This window comes from Mytilus trossulus, chromosome 14 (assembly GCF_036588685.1).
Source record: "Mytilus trossulus isolate FHL-02 chromosome 14, PNRI_Mtr1.1.1.hap1, whole genome shotgun sequence".
Taxonomy (NCBI): domain Eukaryota; kingdom Metazoa; phylum Mollusca; class Bivalvia; order Mytilida; family Mytilidae; genus Mytilus; species Mytilus trossulus.
The window spans coordinates 80,040,742-80,054,074 of NC_086386.1; positions in this window are offsets into that span (position 1 = coordinate 80,040,742).

The following is a 13,333-nucleotide window of genomic DNA, read 5'->3' on the forward strand; positions in this document are numbered from 1 at the left end:
ATGAAAAGGTGAAGTTCTAATTTGTGTGTGCTGTTCATATATCCAACCTTGTGATCACTCAAAAATGGATTTTATTTTAGAGATGTTTTCAAAATAAGCAGACGAATACCACGTGGTGTCAATAGCAGATATTCGTTCTTCAATCTGATTAGGAAACATATGGAAAGTATTAAGCAATACTTAGTTCAATCAATCTGCTATGTAACTATTATTTAATAGGCACTAAATTAAAATTTCCATAGGAAAAACCCGAATAAAAACAAATGTTTCATCTCATAATATAGCTACTAAAATTTATCTTATATGTATTAAAAATAAAATCGTAGTTTATCTCAAAAAGTAAATATGGTGCATATAGTCCTATTTTTTAATTTTTTCACTCACAAGAACACCAAAAATAAGTTTAGGATGTACGTTTTCTGATTTTTCTAAATGTTCTGTAAAAATAACTTGAAGGTTACCATCAATCACACTGTACTAACAATTTGATATGTTCACAGTAAAATATCACGTAGCTGCAAGTCGTTGACTCCTATTTTCAAATTATATAAAACTGTTATTGGTAATATTTATTTTTCGGATGATTTAAATGTTAAATGTGTAAAAGTGCACCGAAATTTACCTCCATTATAAAAGCAGCCAAGTGATATTTCATGTAAAATAGTTGTGACGCTACACGATACATCGATTTAAATCGCAAATGGTGAGTTTTGTGTTTTGATGAAATGTATAATTTGTCATTTTTTACATTCTTGACCATTCTTTTAATCTGTGATTTTGTTTCACCGCTGAAAACCAATCGTTAAAATTCCCATCGATTGTTTGGAATACTGAAGTATCTTTCTTTTGTGTAAGAATATCGATTATTGATACATCTGTAAACTTAGTTACATTCATTAGTGGAAGTATAATGTATTTGTTTAGTTGATTGCAGTTTAATGGTATCTTCTGTATTTTCAGAAATGAGTTTGAGACAGCTAATTTGTGTATTCAATAGTAAAAAAATATTTTTTGAGTAACGCTCACTGAAACAGTTTAGAGGGCCACATTTTTAATGGTTTGCCTATGAACCCATGAGAAACAATATTTAAAAATCTCAACTGTTTCCTTCCATTCTTTATGAGAAAAAACGTCAAAAATCATAATTTTTGGTCTTCTTTATATAGTTTCGATTATCACCAGCACCGGTCAGTACGAACCACCAGCACATAACGTTTTCACACAGACAACCTTAACAACCGTGAATAGAGCTGATTTGGAGCTAAATGACAGCATACGCATCTGTACACACTGATAAAACAACCTGAAATAATGAACGAATTTAAAAAGGCTGACTGTGGAAAAATGGTGAAGTTTGTTCAATAAAAATTGATAATTAAACAAATTCATAGTAAAAACAAATTAAATGTTAGACTTTGAAAGGCATATAATAAGGGTAAAAAATTGCACTTGGATTTCATCAATAATTTAATTATTGATGTTCTTTTATATGCCAAATATATCTGTTTATGCTAATTTGTTTATTTTTGGCCCTGTAATTGTAAAAAGTAAAATCATAAAAATACTGAACTCAGAGGAAAATCAATTTGGAAAGTCCATAATCACATGGCAAAATCAAAAAACAAAACGCATCAAAAACGAATGGACAAGAACTGTCATATTCCTGACTTGGTACAGGCATTTTCAAATGTAGAAAATGGTGGATTAAACCTGGTTCTATAGCGCTAACCCTCTCATTGGTCTGTAACTTTGTGTTTTGGTCCAAAATGAAACTTAGTTTGTTTCTAACAAAAAAATTAATTCTTGGATTTCTATGATGTGCCGAATCTAAACATATGTTTCGAATTTATTTTCATTTTGAGTCTAGTTATTTTGTTGGTCCAAATCTGGATTCAAAATTAAACTTCATCCAAAGTTGATTTATTGGGGTTCTTTTATTATGCTGAATCTAACTGCGCATTAAAAAATTTGGCCCTATCATCAAATAGGTCCCCATTTAGGTCCAATGGGTAACAAATTTAAATTTGTTCGATTTCATAAAAAAAACCTTAAATATAATTGGGATGTTCTTTTAATAATAATTAAGTTGAATCTAACTTTGTATCGAGATTTAAGTTATTGTTCTAAAATAAGTACAATTCTATGTTCTTCATTCTGTGTCAGAAACCTATGCTGTGTCAAAATCAGAATACAATCCAAATCTTCATGTGGTTTGCGGCATTTATATGAAAGACATATGAAAAGGCCAGAATTATTCATTTAACATTTTCAAGAAATTAACAATTATTTGTTTCTGTACCAACTACCTATTTACAAAGAGTTTTAGAATGCAGTACTGGAAGGAAAACGGAAATACCCCCAGTAAAGATGGAGTGAGGATGTCGACTTCCAGACTTTAGCTAATTGAACGGTTTTTAGCTATGATGGTGAGTCTTCGTCTTTGATTGGATGTAAGGAATTTGTATCAGAAAAAAGTTGGGTTGAAAGAGTGTCAGACCGTGAATTAACAAGTGAGTGTGGTATTCTTAATCCACTAGAGCCTAGTGATAGTTTTACGGCTGATAAGATATTTACCATCAGTGATTGAAAGCAAAACTTAAGTGCGCTTTGAATATACCACCATTCAGAGGTATAAAGGACCAGTTTACAGAAGAGGAAGTATTGCAGACACAAAAAATATCACAACTTCGCATTTATTTGGAAAGAAGTATTGGGCGTGTTTAAAACTGCCATATTTTAGAAGGGGTCCTACCATTTTCAATTGCCCAACTTAGTTACAAAATATTTCAAACATGTTGTTGGTTGACAAATCTAGATGTTCGATTAGTTAAAGATGATCTAAATGATCTTTGATAGAAATCTGCTGTACAAATCTCCAGTTTTTTTTCCCTTTTTAGCTCACCTGGCCCGAAGGGCCAAGTGAGCTTTTCCCATCACTTTGCGTCCGGCCTCCGTCGTCGTCCGTCGTCCGTCGTCCGTCGTCGTTGTTAACTTTTACAAAAATCTTCTCCTCTGAAACTACTGGGCCAAATTGAACCAAACTTGGCCACAATCATCATTGGGGTATCTAGTTTAAAAAATGTGTGGCGTGACCCGGTCAACCAACCAAGATGGCCGCCACGGCTAAAAATAGAACATAGGGGTAAAATGCAGTTTTTGGCTTATAACTCAAAAACCAAAGCATTTAGAGGAAATCTGACATGGGGTAAAAATGTTTTTCAGGTCAAGATCTATCTGCCTTGAAATTTTCAGATGAATCGGTCAATCCGTTGTTGGGTTGCTGCCCCTGAATTGGTAATTTTGTGGAAATTTTGCAGTTTTTGGTTAGTATCTTGAATATTATTATAAATAGAGATAAACTGTAAACAGCAATAATGTTTAGCAAAGTAGGATTTACAAATAAGTCAACATGACCGAAATGGTCAGTTGACCCGTTTAGGAGTTATTGCCCTTTATAGTCAATTTTTAACCATTTTTCGTAAATCTTAGTTATCTTTTACAAAAATCTTCTCCTCTGAAACTACTGGGCCAAATTAATCCAGACTTGGCAATAATCATCTTTTGGGTATCTAGTTTTAAAAATGTGTCCGGTGACCCGACTGTCAAATCAAGATGGCCGCCACAGCTAAAAATAGAACATAGGGGTAAAATGCATTTTTTGGCTTATAACTCAAAAACCAAAGCATTTAGAGCAAATCCAACACGGGGTAAAATTTTTAATCAGATCAAGATCTATCTGCCCTATAATTTTCAGATGAATCTGACAACCCATTGTTGGGTTGCTGCCCCTGAATCGGTAATGTTAAGGAAATTTTGCTGTTTTTGGTTATAATCTTAAATTTTATTATAGATAGAGATAAACTGTAAACAGCAATTATGTTCAGCAAAGTAAGATTTACAAATAAGTCAACATGACCAAAATGGTCAATTGACCCCCTAAGGAGTTATTGTCCTTTATAGTCAATTTTTAACAATTTTCATAAAATTTGTAAATTTTTATTAACATTTTCCACTGAAACTACTGGGCCAAGTTCATTATAGATAGAGATAATGTAAGCAGCAAGACTAGTAAAGTAAGATTTACAAACACATCACCATCACCAAAACACAATTTTGTCATGAATCCATCTGCTTCCTTTGTTTAATATTCACATAGACCAAGGTGAGCGACACAGGCTCTTTGGAGCCTCTAGTTAATTTTTTTCTAAAATCCTACTCAGTAAAATTCTGTCTTTTATAACTGTTAATCATTATTCTTTTTTTTCTGGTTTAAATAAACATGTATTAAACTGAATGTGGATTTTAAACGCTTGTCTTGGTATTATGGTTAACCTGAGCATTGAGCTATTTAATATTGCAAAATATTATGTGAAGGTCTTTCCACATTTGGTTTTGTCTTTGGTCACACGTTTCCTTTTCCATAAATGTTACTAATTCCGTGCTTATCTCAACTGGTGGAACTGAAAATATAAATTTTGAATAGAGTAACATAATATTCCCCCAGCTTAAAAATAATGTAAAAAATAGCATATACACTGAACATGTATTAATGGCGCTTATCATGTTCAAAGAGGGACAATCCATTGACAAAAATATTACCTTATGAGTATTTTTTTTCAATGCTATTCCCATGACTTATTTATTTTTATTTATGACTGGAATTTGTTGTTATTTAAAACACTTATTATTGTCTGAGGTAAATACCATTTTTTTCTCATAGAGAGCAGAAATGAATACTTTATTGAAGTGACCTCGTCAACAACCATTGCTTCTAGGGCCTTATCAGGGATGTTCCAAAGGCTATATGAACCTTTAAAATAAATAGGTAGATTATCTTCTTTTGTCATCGTTAAAAGTGCAATATTTTCATCTATTTGCTTGTTCAATACCACTATTGTGATTTGCATGTGGTTATGACATTGTACATTCATAATATGTGAAGGTCACAACAAATTGGTTATTTTTTTTTGTTTAAATAAGAAATTGTATTATAATATAGACTCAATTATCCGGGTTCTATCAGATTTTTACATTTTGGGGTGAACATTACAAATTTTACAAAAAAAGTACAAAATAAAAATTGATAATTAACAATAATTATGAATAGAGAAAATCAGGTCATGAACACTTTGTGATTAATCTATGTATCGTTTTATGTTTAATACAGTTTTAAAACCTCAAACTGTGTTGCTTGCTTTGTTAAAGAAAGAAATTCCCCAAGGTGTTTATTTATAAATGCAAGTTGTCTGTATTTAAAATTTCTAAAAAATGAAAAGTGACTTGTTCAATTGGTGATTTCTGTATTTAAAAGTAAGCACATTTACAACATTTTATAAAATTGTCTTATTGCCTTATTTTTACCACTGTTAGGACATACTGCTTTAAACACTTTCAGATGACTAATGCTGCTCTGGTGATATCAGGAGTTCTGTCAGTAGAATTATTTGAGTCAAAAGTGGCCATACTGGTGGTCTTCTCCTGTTGATTGTTGTTTATCTTTGGTTTTAATAAATCCAGACTTTTGAGTGGTTGAGCCTTCTAGTTGACTGTTCTAGGAACCTTCCGCCTTGCACGGTAATGATGTGCAGCTCTTATCCTCATGTTGCTGCTTACTATAGGGACTGTTAGACAATACAAATAGCAATTCGCTAATATGACTGCATGACTTGGCTAAGCTAAAATAAGTGTTTTATGGTTGATTTAAATTCCTCTTTATATTGTTATATATTTATATATATGAAGTTGATAGACAACTGTAGGCAGGCTAAGCAGTCTCGATGATTCTAACTGGTTTAAGATCCATGTCTGGAGGAGAACAGGTAGGATAAAAGGGTGAGCATTTGCAAGGGCAACTATATGTCAAGGCCCCACTGCATGTATACATTTAAATTGTTAATGCATCCCAACTACTGTAAGTAGATTCTTACCAATTATAGAACTTAGAAGTATGACATATTATGATAAGAAAAAAGATGATAACATCAATATAACATACTTAACAGAACAATCACAATAGGCAAAACCAATTGTCATGGTTTTTCTCGTCAGCTGAAACAGTTACACACACATAAACTTGATATGTAAAATATTCCTTCATCAATCTGTATGATATATAAGAAAAATAATTGAAGCTTTTTTTTCTTCTCAGTAACAACAGTTAATTTCTTTAGAGATTATGTCATGGCATCTCTCATGTTTTTTGTTTCAAATTATTATTAAAAAATTTATACTTGATTTTTACTTAACTTCATTTTTTGGATACATTTATATCAATTCGGGACAAGATTGTGATATTTAAAAAAATGCATAGATCCATTTACAACAGAAAAAAACCCTCATTTATCTGTAATATTCTTATTTAAATTTTTATGTATATCAAATTGATTAAAATCCATCAATTGTTGATTTAATTACTTATAGATCTGCTTTATGTAAGCTAGAACTGTTGTTTAACCCCACCACATATTTTAATTTGCCTGTCCCAAGTTAGGAGTTTGTTTAGGTCGGTCATTATTGTTTTTTTTTTTATCTATTTTAAAAAAGACTTAATTTTCTCAATTAAATTGTTTCATTTGACTGTCCCTTTGGTATCTTTCGTCCCTCTTTTTTCATATGTTTCATGTCTGGGCCTATTGTAGCTGACAAATTTGAAAGCCTTATATTTGTCAACATATTTCTAAATATTTCAACTTCATTTGAACTTTATGTGATGGTTTTATATATAAACAATCATACCACATCTCCTTATTTTTATAAGATGCACATGTACTTATAATGGAAGGAAAAGGTACTTCATTTTCCTACAGATCAAAATTCAGTTCTGATTTTTTACATCTTACTCTTGAAAATTAAATTTCATGGATATCCCTGCATCAAAGATCCGTCAAGTCCTTTGATGTTTTTCAGAATACCACCATCATCTCAGAATCATAAAACTGTATATGGTTGCGATGGATGTCTTTGGAGTGCTCTAAAAAAAGTAGGGTGGAGAGAATAATGTGAACTGACAGTGACTGGGGTAGATTCCCGCTAGCTTCTGGACCTATGTTTGTAGCTTCAGAGACGGCTCTAACCGGAGGTAAACTTGTTTCAGTTACATTGTTGACCAATAATGTGCCGACGAGATCATCTTATTTTTACTTTAGTGGTGTTGATATAGTTTTGTTTTAGTGATGATGATCACAATTGTCATCAAACAAACTTTTTTTAGTAAAATGAGAAGAAAAATATGCTAGGCCCTTATACATTTTTTTTTATTAACAGCGCTTCATTATTTTGTTTTGGAAACGTTAAATTTAGCCTTTCAACGCTTTATTCTAAATGATATATGAGCTATTTGTATACACATACCAATGCAAACGGCAATGGAAATGTACAGATTGAATCTATAGATATAGGACGATGTGGTGTGAGTGCCAATGAGACAACTCTCCATCCAAATAACAATTTATAAAAGTAAACCATTATAGGTCAATGTACGGCCTTCAACACGGAGCCTTGGCTCACACCGAACAACAAGCTATATAGGGCCCCAAAATTACTAGTTTAAAAGCAATCAAACGGGAAAACCAACGGTCTAATCTATATAAAAAACGAGAAACGAAAAACACGTATAAATTACATAAACAAACGACAACTACTATACATCAGATTCCTGACTTAGGACAGATGCAAACATTTGCAGCGGGATTAAACTTTTAAATGGTAACAAATCTTCTTCCTTTTTCTGAAAATATAGCATAACATCACAACATTGAAAAACACATGATAAAATATCAATTGACATGCTTAACTCAATCAAAAAACGTAAATTAACACACAATGAACGAAAAAAATTGATCTGCGATATCTGAATGCAAATGTACAGTTGATAAAATATTAGGGACACACATTCAAGGTCAACTAGCAAACAAACAAGTCCAAACAAAGCCATGGCAAGAAACCACTGCGAAATATTAAACCATTCGAAAACAAGAATGTGTCCATAGTACACGGATGCCCCACTCACACTATCATTTTCTATGTTCAGTGGACCGTGAAAATTGGGGTCAAAACTTTAATTTGGAATTAAAATTAGAAAAATCATATCGTAGGGAACATGTGTACTAAGTTTCTAGTTGATTTAATTTAACTTCATCAAAAACTACCTTGACCAAAAACTTTAACCTGAACTTCGCACTATCATTTTCTATGTTCAGTGGACCATGAAATTGGGATCAAAACTGTAATTTGGCATTAAATTAGAAAGATCATATCATGGGGAACATGTGTACTAAGTTTCAAGTTGATTGGACTTCAACTTCTTCAAAAACTACCTTGACCAAAAACTTTAACATGAAGCGAACGGACGCACAGACGGACGCACAGACGGACGAACGAACGACGGAGGCACAGACCAGAAAACATAATGCCCCTTTAGTATCGTAGGTGGGGCATAAAAATCACTTTTGAAAAAACGGTTTTAATAATATATACAGGTAAATGAAAACTAACTTTGTCGTTTTAGGTATACTACTTATGTGTATAAAATTCTTCCAATAATAAGGATTACCAGGAAAGTTCTGTCATATAAATACATAATTAGTCACTAGATACAAATTGAGGTGAATATCAACAATAAAACTATACAATTAGAGCTAGCTTAAACTTCTCTGTACAGATTTAAGGAGAATAATCTTGAAGTTTATACAAATGTAGTACGAAGAAGTGAAAATTAGAAAATATAACAAATAATCAAAGCTGGTACATAGACAAGATCCATATTAATATAAACTAACAAAAAAGCATTAAAAACAGTAAAAAAAAGTCGAACTAAGAAGAAAATACGATTTGAGAGTACTCGCAGTTACTGACAGCAAGTTAAAAGCCAAAAGCAGTTAATAATGAAAAAAATCATGCATCAGACACTAAAATCAACTAAAACACATCCCAAGGATTTAGTATTTTAACGTCATGAACAGTCAGAGAAGACATGACTTGTGCAATGGTTTGCTTAGATATAAAGTCACTTTACAAAAACAAAACGTTTCTTTGCATTGAGAAGGACATTTTGGTGAGTAAGTTGATTTTATATGTCCATATATTTTCGACAACAGTTTATAACATAGCTAAAAACGTAATAATGTATATAAGTGTCAGGTTAACGCTTATCATATACATATTTCTTTTTTTCATTATCATTTCATTTGCATTTCAAACCGATCGTGAAGCTTATGCATGACTATTGAACAGTGTTATAGTTCTGTTGCCTTTATTTTTTTCGTTGAATATATTATACAAGTTTTCAAGTTTATTATCAGCTCAAAAGTGATTACTTCGGTATTGACATAATTTATAACATCCTATTTGAAATGATTTACCTCCAAGGGATTGTTATATGGTCACTTATATCCTCTCCCAATCGACCCTTGCTTTATAAAGTTGGATGTCCATTTGAATGTGGGGAGTATTCAAGTACTCATCCACGACTGGTCTGAATGGGGCGTGTAAAGATAGTTCTACGCTCATTGCACGTTAAGAACCTATGCAACAGCTATTTAAAGGGTCCGTAGTTGGCCTGTAGCAAGGCACAATTTCCGTCAATATGCAATATACTTTCATTTTCAGTGGCAGTACAAGTTTCCCGAGTTTATACAGAACATCTTTTGTTACATGACCTACTTGGAATTATTGTTAATGTGTTCTCGTCCCGAACATGCATGCCACATTTTCCAGTGGACGTTAAGCAACCAAAAATGAATCATTTAGAATTGTCTGTTAATAGTTTTTTAGATTTTAAAAAGGCTAGGGTTTCCACAGGCATAGAGCTAGTTCAAAGTACGTTGATTTTGTTAAACGAGGAATACTGCTTTCTCAAAAGTTGATAAGACAGGGTTGTGAATCGATCAAAAAAGGTCATCACTCAAGAAATTTTACGGTAGCCATCTTGCGCTGATTGGCTATTATGACAAAAGTATGTCAGAAATCATGTCTGATATTATTCCTCAGTCCTAATAACCTTCCATCAGTACCGAACTGAACAAAGAAATAACACGACGGGTGCCGTATACCGTGCAAGAAATGCTTACCCTTCTGGAGCACCTGATTTCAATCCCGGTTTTTAGTGGAGTTCGTGTTGTTTCTTATCTATTATTTGTAACTGTTAATGTACATGTCTTTTGGTTTTATGTGTCTTTGTTTACTCCTTGGTTTTGATTGTTATTGTATTGACCGCAGATGGATTTCGTGCATTTGGTCATAACACATAAATTATTAAGTTCATCTTTTATTAGATATTTTATACATCTGAAATATTATTGTGATTCTTATTTGTTGGGGTATTCTTTTCTATATATATAGAATATTAAGAGTTTTTTTTTTTTATTATTTACTCAATTTCCTTAGTTTTCTTGCTCCTATTTTTTTTCGTCACTGTAGTATATATTATTCTTAAAATATGATTTACTGCAAAAAACAAAGATATCATGAAATGAAATTTAAAAGATTATGAGTCACGGTATCTTTTTTAGACCGTTTTAAACTGGACCCATTGATTTATTATCTATCGTAATATTGCTAGATTAAGGTAAAATATTTTCAGAACAGAAAGTGATCGTTAAATTGTAAATGGTGAAATTTGATAAACAAAGTAATCTGTTTTATGACTTATTATAATCTATGACTTTAATTTTCAGAATATATGATTCTGTCATTCGTTTACAGTAACAAACTAGAACAAATCAGTTTTAAAGCTAATGAATGTCTTCTGTCTTATTCACATCTTCCAAAAAAAAAAAAAAATGGACCATTTTTTAAGAAAAAAAAGGATTTCTAAATATTACTCTCAAAACCGAACTCTAAAAATTCAGCTTTCGGTGGCTCAGTGTTGCCTTTCCTTGTCAATAGAATCTAGCGTTTGTACACAATAATTGATATATTAGACATGAAGATGAAATACTAGTAAGCTAAATTATCAATCGGTACGGATCGTAACATGCAGTCACATCAATAGTTATATGGTAAGCAAATGACACTCTACGACACATCCAGCCATTAAAATACCAGTGAAGGTGATACACGACTAAAGCACAATATAATCATAATTATTCTAAATAACACCAAAACCCTGTTGAATCTGCTAATTTGCGGAAGCATATAATTATGTATATATTACATACGGTGTAGCATTCTTTTGCTTTCATTGGATATAACGATCACGTGTTTCAAAGAATATTTTTTGTATCTGCAGCCTTGTTTCCTTTTTGTTTTAAGTATATTGACGCTATGTTAATATGTATATTGGAGGGCAATATATAAAAAATATGCTAAATTTAGATGTATGACATCATGACGTGACATATAACAACCAAAGAGGAAGTACCACAGCAGACACAAAGAAAATTGCAAGTTTTTCCGGATGTTTTTCCTAATACAATATTTACATCATTATGTAATAAAGAAATTGAGGACTTTCGCTCAGTCAATACGTTACATATGGACCTGTTAGATTATATTGACACTTGGACTTCGTCATCGGTCCATATATGCCATAATGAACTCGTTAAAAGTCTATAACTAAAAACATATATAGTGAATGCAGTAAAGTAACAAAAATACTCCAGTAACTCCAAATAGAATTCAAAACAAAAAATACCTTTAGAAATTGCAAAATCTAATACAAAAAACGCTTTTGAAAAACCTAATATGATTTGTTGTTAAATTGGACAATTGAACTACATTTCTATTTTGTTACTAAATGTCCGGATGTACTTGGCCAAAATGAAGTACTTTCGATTTATATATTGAACTACATCCTTATGTTTGTTTAATAGTTCGCAAGTATTCCTTGTGTTTATTTCCGTGAGTTTTGTTTTTGTTAGATTTTTTTCAGCAAAGCACGCAAAAGATGGATATTTCTTAAAAGCATGTTTATTATTTTCACAACTGTTCAAGCTAGAAGACTTTTGTATGGTCCATGAGTTTGTGAAAAACCTGTATGGTACGTTATTCTTTTGAGTAAAATATATTCATGTTTAAAAGGGAGTCGTATAACTCAATGCAAGTATGATGTTATATGGCTTGTAATAATTTACATGAGAGTTATAAAAATTGCAAAATATAATTGAATTAGTTTTTTAAGACAATTCAATAACGTACGAAGCTATCTTTCATGCCGTCCTGTGTGGATCCTGGTATGATTACATATATTGCAATTGCTTTTGTGTTATCTTCGGTTTTAAGTGATGGATTGTAATTTAAAACATCACTGATTAATCAACACTGGGTTTGTTTTAAATAAACAAAGCACAATATGTACGTTAAATCTAGTTTTGTTAAATCTAAACTTAAAAAATCAGATAACATCCAGCAATATTACAAATGTAACAATGGCACAGTCCGCTGGAAAATCACTCTGCTGTATCCACACCTGCGGTCACGTAGATTCATTGCACGTAATCAATGTTATCAATTAGAATTATTTAGTCAATAATTTTGTAATCATACATATGTTTAAACGTTAATCTAAATTTACAAAGATTGTATTTTGATGTTTTGCTGTTTATGTAGAATTATTAAAAAAATCATGATATTACCTCATAATTTAACGGTGTTTTGACAATAAACAACATAAATTTAAGGACGATCCATATAAACTTATTGACCCGTTGAATAGACTTATTCTTAAAGGAAATTATTTCAACGCCATAGTTTGAAAAGGATTTTTATCGCTGTTAACTTGGTTAATTCAACCTGAAAAATCAATACTCTTACTGGTGACTGGTAACCTGATATGAAATATACACGCTCTCCTGGCGGTTGCTTTTAACCAATCATATTCCTAGAAGTGAATCGGAGGTACGATAAAAATTGATAATCTATTGCTTGTCTATCGAAATTGAGCAATATGGAATTAATGAACATCTCCATTAACTCAGGGTAGAAGGCATTGTCAAGTATGCAGTGATTCATTGCTGCAACTCTTATTACGAAATAAACGGAAGGTGTGTTGGTAAGTTAAAATTGTACTAGAGGGAACAATCAAGAAAATAAATTTTAAGAAATATGAATATTTATACTTTTGTTACAGCGACGATACATATAATTCCAATACGTGTTAATATCGTTGTCTTTAAATATAACTGCTTTTATTAAGGGGATTAATGGTACAATTTATGACAAAAATCAGCAAAGACCCATCGAAACAACATCTGATAAACAAATTTAATAATACTTTTAGATATTTGAATGACATTTTGGCTCTCAATAATGACGACTTCAGTATGTATACTAAAGAAATTTATCCTGTTGAACTTACTTTAAATAAAGCAAATACTAACAATCACCACTGCCCTTT